Source organism: Amphibalanus amphitrite, unplaced genomic scaffold (assembly GCF_019059575.1).
Source record: "Amphibalanus amphitrite isolate SeventyFive unplaced genomic scaffold, NRLGWU_Aamphi_draft 000916F_arrow, whole genome shotgun sequence".
NCBI lineage: Eukaryota > Metazoa > Arthropoda > Thecostraca > Balanomorpha > Balanidae > Amphibalanus > Amphibalanus amphitrite.
Window position 1 is genome coordinate 28,783 of NW_024882410.1, and position 7,101 is coordinate 35,883.

The following is a 7,101-nucleotide window of genomic DNA, read 5'->3' on the forward strand; positions in this document are numbered from 1 at the left end:
CGCCCAAATGACTCGCTTCACGAATAGGACCCCCCAATTCTCAGTGCTCTGGAGCCGCCCCTGGTAAAGTTATGAACTTGAAATTTTCAGGGAATGTGCCCAATTTAGTTTTAGGAAAAGTCAGAAAATTTCAGCATCGTAGCTTCAGCGGTTTCGGAGATATTCTCGAAAAACCTGAGGGGTGGATAAAAACAACCCCCCCCCCCTGCCACTAATAGGGTTAAAGAAAGCAAAAACAAATCAAGTTCGATCGGCAATCCATTTACAACCGGTACCTACCCAACTACTATTAGAATGCTAATGCACGAATGCAAATGCATAATGTATGCAATTAATCAAGCTTCAATTAAAGGCTTTAATACGCATGTCGAGTTTTTCACTGCCGCTTCTGCGACTTATCTCTTAATCGATGGCTCCTACTCACCAACAGCAGCATCTTCGCGCAGAGTCACCACTGACTCCGAGTCGACAAACTGAGGGTTGTTGTCGTTTTCATCCAACACCTGACAACAGAGCGCAGACGGGGTCAGAGATGAGATCAAACGGGGTCGCGCAGGAGTTCTTACCTATTGTTCGCGAATAACCGAAATGGGGCTTGCTGGACTTTTTGTAGAAACGTTATAGAGTAGAGCATGAGCATACGTTCGGCAGTAACTAAGCATACCTGCATTTGATAAGAGTTAGGTACATAAAACATAAAGCAATAATATTAACATCATGATGATAAAGTCGGCCTTCGGCTTTCAGACTCATATTAAAAATTTTAACAAGAAACAGTAGCCGAACAGATTTTCTATCTAGAGTTTACGGCAGATAAGCCCGTTTCTCATTATCCCAAATTCAATCGATTCCGAGGTTGAATAAATCGCACTTCCTAAATTCCTGGCCGGGGGTAGAACCTGCAACCCTTCGCTCCCCAGCTCAGCTGACGCACACTCACCTGCACGTAAACGTCGGCGTTGGCTGTGCGTGGTGGCCTCCCGCTGTCCGTGGCCTTCACGGTGAAGTTGAGCCAGGTGGTCTGTTCGCGGTCGATTCTCTTACCCACCACTATTTCTCCGGTCTCCACATCCAGAAACACCAGATCTGCACCAAAATTTGCACTTGTTAACCAAAAACGGCTGTCGCGTATTACCTGTCGTTTATATCTAGTTCCATGTCTACCATCTCCTCATAACCCGTAAGCGTGATGATCTCACCAGGCTCGAATCTTACCTATCGTCTGTATCGTGACCACTGCCCGACTCTTTCGCTCCCTGTGTCACTCCGAACTCTCTCCTAAACCTCCTCCTTGAAATCGCCCCTGCTGTGCTAATAGCCCCTATATTAATAAGGTATAAGTCCCTAATGACCCTCTTCTTTCCTATTGATACCATCCCACCCCTACCATGACCCTCCCCAAACTTTCCTCCCTGGATCCGCCCTTGCCATGACACCTCCACAGACCTTCCCACTTCCCTTCCTGGCCCCCTTCCTGCGGCATGTAAGGTTCTAATCATTAATAATTAATTACCCGTTCTTCCCCTCCCTGACACCGCCCCTGCCATAACCCCCTCTACTGATCTCCTAACTTCCCCATCCTGAAACTGCCCCTGCCATGACCACTCCACTCCCCCTCCTCGCCTCCCTGACGCCGCCCCTGCCACGACCCCTCCGCTGGCCACCCCACTTTCCACCCTGACTCCGCCCCTGCCATGACCTCCCACCGTGTCCCTCCCTGACACCGCCCCTGCCACGACCCCTCGGCTGACCTCCCCACTTCCCACCTTGACGCCGCCCCTGCCATGACCCCTCCGCCGACCTCCCCACTCACCAATGATCTCCGTCGGTCCGTGAAGACTGTACTGTATCGTCCTATCGACATCCTCATCCTCAGCCACCACACTAACTATTGGCGTGCCGGGCTTGCTGTTTTCCATGACAGAGCGGATATAGTAGGGTTGTCGGAAGATGGGGTTGTGGTCGTTTACGTCAGCCAGACGAACAGTCAGCGTTGCTGTGGGGTAAAGAGGGCGGGGGTTGAGGTCAAGTCATGTGTAGGTCAAAGAGATCAGCTAGGTAGATTTTTGGCAATTACGTGAAAATTCAGAAGTTACGCGAAGTCATTCTATAAATTACGACCGATTCGTATGTCGAAGATATCACGCATGTCAAGCTTTATCCATGTATTTCATGGTTTTTGATTGGTATGCCGTGAAAATCGCAACCTTCGTTTCACAAGCAAATTGAACTAACTAATTTTGAAAGTTGAAACATGGACAAATATATTTCCACTTTTCCATCTTTCAAGGCTTCCATATCTCACCAGTGGCGGTTTGCCTGGCGTTCAGTGCTGCCAAATCCTCCACCCGAAGCACCAGACGAATCGTTTCGACCCTTTCTCTGTCCAGAGTCCTGGAAAAAGCAGCACAAAAGGTGTCTGACGTCTGGATGCATTTTAAAGTCGAAGCAAGATACCTACAATAAACCTATACCTAAGAGTCGAAGCGTCTAGTTCTTCATAATTTGTTTTGGAACTTGTTTTGCTTGTAATTGCACGCATTTTGTAAATTCCCTCGGATCAGATATTATGTAATGTATACCCGAACACAACAGCCGAGCCTTGAAAGATATACAAATAACCTTCTGAAATGTTTGCTGCTAATAACGAACCATCAACAGAATAGGTTGACCAGACCAAACAGTTGGAAAATACAGATGATAGTTTGGAACGCTTGTAACTGTAATTATGGAATACCCTGTACATTGGATAAATATAAATAAGAACCAAGACTTTTAGAAAAGGAAACAAGTCTGACAGCTCCCTCCTTTACCTGGCGGTGCGCACTACACCCTCAATGGGGTGGATCTGGAATGCCGCTGTAAAGTTGTAGTCGGAGGCCCTCACCAGTGTTCCTTCCTCCGTTCGAGCCTCGCCAAGGCTGTGGTCGATGCTGAGGAGTAGAGAAGCGTGATGACAGTGATAAAAGTGTGATACCATCACGTCAATAGCGAGGCAGCGAAATATCATGGGCAAACTGAACGTTTAATAGCGAACGTGAGTAACATAAGCTCGGAGGAGTTTTTATGGCTACAACGTCGGAATCGCTTCATGATCGACAAAATGGTCTTATAAAAGGTTTTTGACAAGCCTGAAACATTGAAAATGAGTTTTTTATGACGCTTTAGCCTTTAATGATCTTTGCTGCATAATTACAGAATATAAGCGAACATATCCAGTCTTGATAGAAAACCTGTCTGCGCTCTTATATCCCAAAATACCGGCAAACATTTGCTGACCTCTACCGTAATAACACCATAAGGTCGACATCCCACCGCCTCACCACACATTTCTGACCTGTATCGCAGCAGTGGCACTGCGTCCAGATCGGTGGCCACCACTCTCCTGATGACGGAGCCGAGCGGTGTGTCCTCGGGTATTGTAACTAGCCCCGGGTCCGTAAAACTGAGGACAGATTAGGGTAGGTCAGATCGATCAGCTGACAGTGAGAGACATAGAATGTAGACAAGACAGGCTGTCAGTTGAGGTCGATTGAGGTCGATAGTGATCATGCACCATTTTTGGTTATGTTATGAAGAAGCATACCTATATTTTCTGCAGGAAAAAGCAAATGAAACATATTTCAAGATGCTGCTTTTTTAAAATATCGCCAAACCGACAAGGTGTAGTCTAATAATCAAGAGAACTATAAATAAGAGAAAAGGCCGAAATAACCACCGGACAATTTGTATACAGGTAGACCCTAAACATACCTCACAATGCTGCCAACATCCAGCACATCCTCCCACCTGGGCAGTTTGTTGTTGACGTCCTGGATGGTGATATTGACAGTAGCGACATCTACCAGCTGGTCGGCGCCGAGCCCGCCATCTAGCGCCGCCACCGTCAACTTGTAGTTGGCGGCGCGAGGTCGGCTCAGGTCAGGGTCCAGGTTCGCACCCTGAGGAAATGACCATTTTTTTTTTTCTGCGTGTGCTGATTTGAGTAAGTTGCAAACAACGTAATTTGCAATTCGTTTACAAGATATGATTGTACCTTGATTTGATCTGTATTAAAAGTTTAGGTATAATATGATCAAAAACTGTACCTGAAATAAATGAGATTATTTAAACTTAATGAAAAATTGATTTAAGACTAGTAAGCTGTCTTACATCAATGCATTTTCAAGGCTTCCTGTTGGCCAACCGGCAGCATGATCCGTACCTCAACGACGCCGAGTGTTCGTACCTATATCTATGGCAAAAAAATCATCACATTGCAACTAAAACCGACTTCAATCTCATACCCACCTGTGCGACGGTGATGAGCCCGGTGGTAGAGTCAATGACAAACTTATCCTGGGCCCCATGCTGGATGCGGTACACGACTCTACTGTTCTGTCTGGAGCCGTCCGCGTCACTGGCCGATACCTGGGGGAGGCGGATGTAATGCTTTATTTACATTGGTTCTTGATCATGGAGATAGGTAGCTCTTATTTTACCTGATCCATGCCTTGTCCATTACGCATATCACAAAGCACAATGACTATGACTTAGGAAAGGATAATTTTGAATTCGTACAGCTACTGGCTAACAATTATTATTTATTACCGATTTTCGTCAGTGTGACCACTGAGCATAGCAAATGACCAATACATATTGTGGAGAAGGAAATCATGCCTCCCACTCCCGATGGAGGCCCCAAATGTCTGTCCCTATTTTTTGTATCTGTCTGGGTGTCTGGGGCGCAGAGCGACACGGGACAGCCGGCTCGCTGGCCGGCTGCCCGTCCGGTCTCGTGCTTGCGTCCCGACACCCACCATAAAACCTATGTTCGTCGGCTTGTTGGGGGAGGAAAGATATGTGGAGAAGGAAATCATGCCTCCCACTCCCGATGGAGGCCCCAAATGTCTGTCCCTATTTTTTGTATCTGTCTGGGTGTCTGGGGCGCAGAGCGACACGGGACAGCCGGCTCGCTGGCCGGCTGCCCGTCCGGTCTCGTGCTTGCGTCCCGACACCCACCATAAAACCTATGTTCTCTAAATACACTCTCTCACTTCTCCTCTACCGACTGTGACGCCAACACCATCCGCGGACCCCGGCTCCGACGAGGGCGGCCGAAATGGCCGGCCCACAATATTGACCAACAACCTCTTGTGACTTCCAAAACAAGCCTTTAGTGCTTATTAGATTATTACATCAGCTCGAAATAAGTAGTATGACAGCTGACTGGCCGATGAATAACACTTGTGACCTCCTACTGACCTGTATGACCCGCGTACCGCCTGGGGCGTCCTCTGGTACTGTTTTGGTATAGACGGCCCGGTCGAACCGTGGCGCCTCGTCATTCTGGTCGGTAACCACCACCTGAGCTCGGCAGAGTATGGAGAGCGGCGGCTGGCCTAGGGAGAGGGGGGAGGAGATGTCAAACTGTTTGTCGTAGGAGTGGTTGGTGCAGAAAGTGACAAATGTGGTACGATATGACGATAATGTGTAATTGCGTAACGATATCATTGCCATTTAACCTCAATACTTGCGCATCATTTTAATAAAATTGAAGCGATATTTTACACAAGGTTGTATTATGTATTATTTATTAATTAAAACAATCTTAAGCGTCTATTTCTTAATTTCATATGTTTAGATAACAAAATACTTGTGATTGTAAAAATGATTGTTACCAATCTCCTATACCATTGATTAAAATGCAAAAATCAGGGTCCTCAATTTCACCTGAACATGAATGCATACCTTTATCGGCCACCTGGACAGTCAGGTTGACCATTCTGGTATCTCCCTCCCCGAACAGGGCCTCAAAGTCCAGAGGTCGGGTCAAGGTCAGTTGACCGGTGCTGCCATCTATAGTGAAGTTGCCGCCGGGGTCACCGGCCACTATACGGAAGGTTAGTTCCGAGTTGGGTGTGCCTGTGGGGACAAGAAGAGGTCAGGTGGAGAAAGATGAATCAATGAGAAGAGAAGTCAGCTGGTGCAAAGAACAATATCCTGAGCCATGGGGCGATTAAAGAATAGTTAGAAAAAAATGGACAAAGCTTTGACAGGAAGAACAAGTCCTGAAAACGAACGCCCATCCATTAAATGATTCATTTTCTCTGATAACCGCAGGTTGTTTGAAAAGACAAACACTATTCGTTAGAATTGTGTTTTTCTATTGAAAAACAACCGGAGCGGTCGTTCTCCGGGCTATGTTTTGCAAGTCTGGCAGCGAATCGAGACATCTTGGTCGCAGCCTAGACGAAATGTACAATCTCCGTAAAAAGTTCAGTGTATGGGCTCCCGGAGGCGATCTACCTGATGGCACCGGTCGCTACTCGCTTAAAACCTCGTGGCACGTGGCACGTGCGATTCCATTTTCCCCGTGTTAAGTCAATGGGGTTTTGGACACTTTTTGCGCGATCGCCAATAGCGGGAAAACGAGCCAAAAAGGAGGTGGTTTTCTTCCCAGCATTTTATGGCAAACACGTTTGGGTACACGCCTGTGTGCGCTGTGTACCCCTCAGAATCTCGGGACGTGTCTTTGCACGAGATCAAAGTTGGAATTTTGCTGTGTCCCATGTTAAGTCAATGGACGGCGATGCCGAGACTTTGCAGAGACATTTTCATTCGATCTTTGTACAAAATTTTAGAGATAGATTTCGCCCAAACTCATATATCTTGTAGAGGAAAGAGCATAGTACTTGCTGGTATGCTTCGTTAAGGTGGCAAAACTCATTTTTTCTTTTAAAGTTAATTTGAAATTTAAATTTTTTAACATGGAAAGTCAATGGGAGCGTCTTTATTCCTCTATAACTTTTAGCTTTAGTAAGATATATAGGTGAAAAGTTAATATAATATACAACTTTTGATGCTCTTTCCACTGATGCATAGCACGTCACTGCACGATGTGCCGTTTTTAAGAAAAGCTGTAAAAAATCAGGGCTCGACTGTGACTTGAACCCAACCACATTAGAGTATACGAACAGGTGACGGCGATACCTCCCGTGTGCGGATGCGACACTGATTATTGCTAAATATTAGCAGTAGGCCGCCTGTGGGGTGCCTTTACAAACCTTATATCTCTGCAACCACTGGACCGATTCACTCGCGGTCTTTTGTGTGGGATAG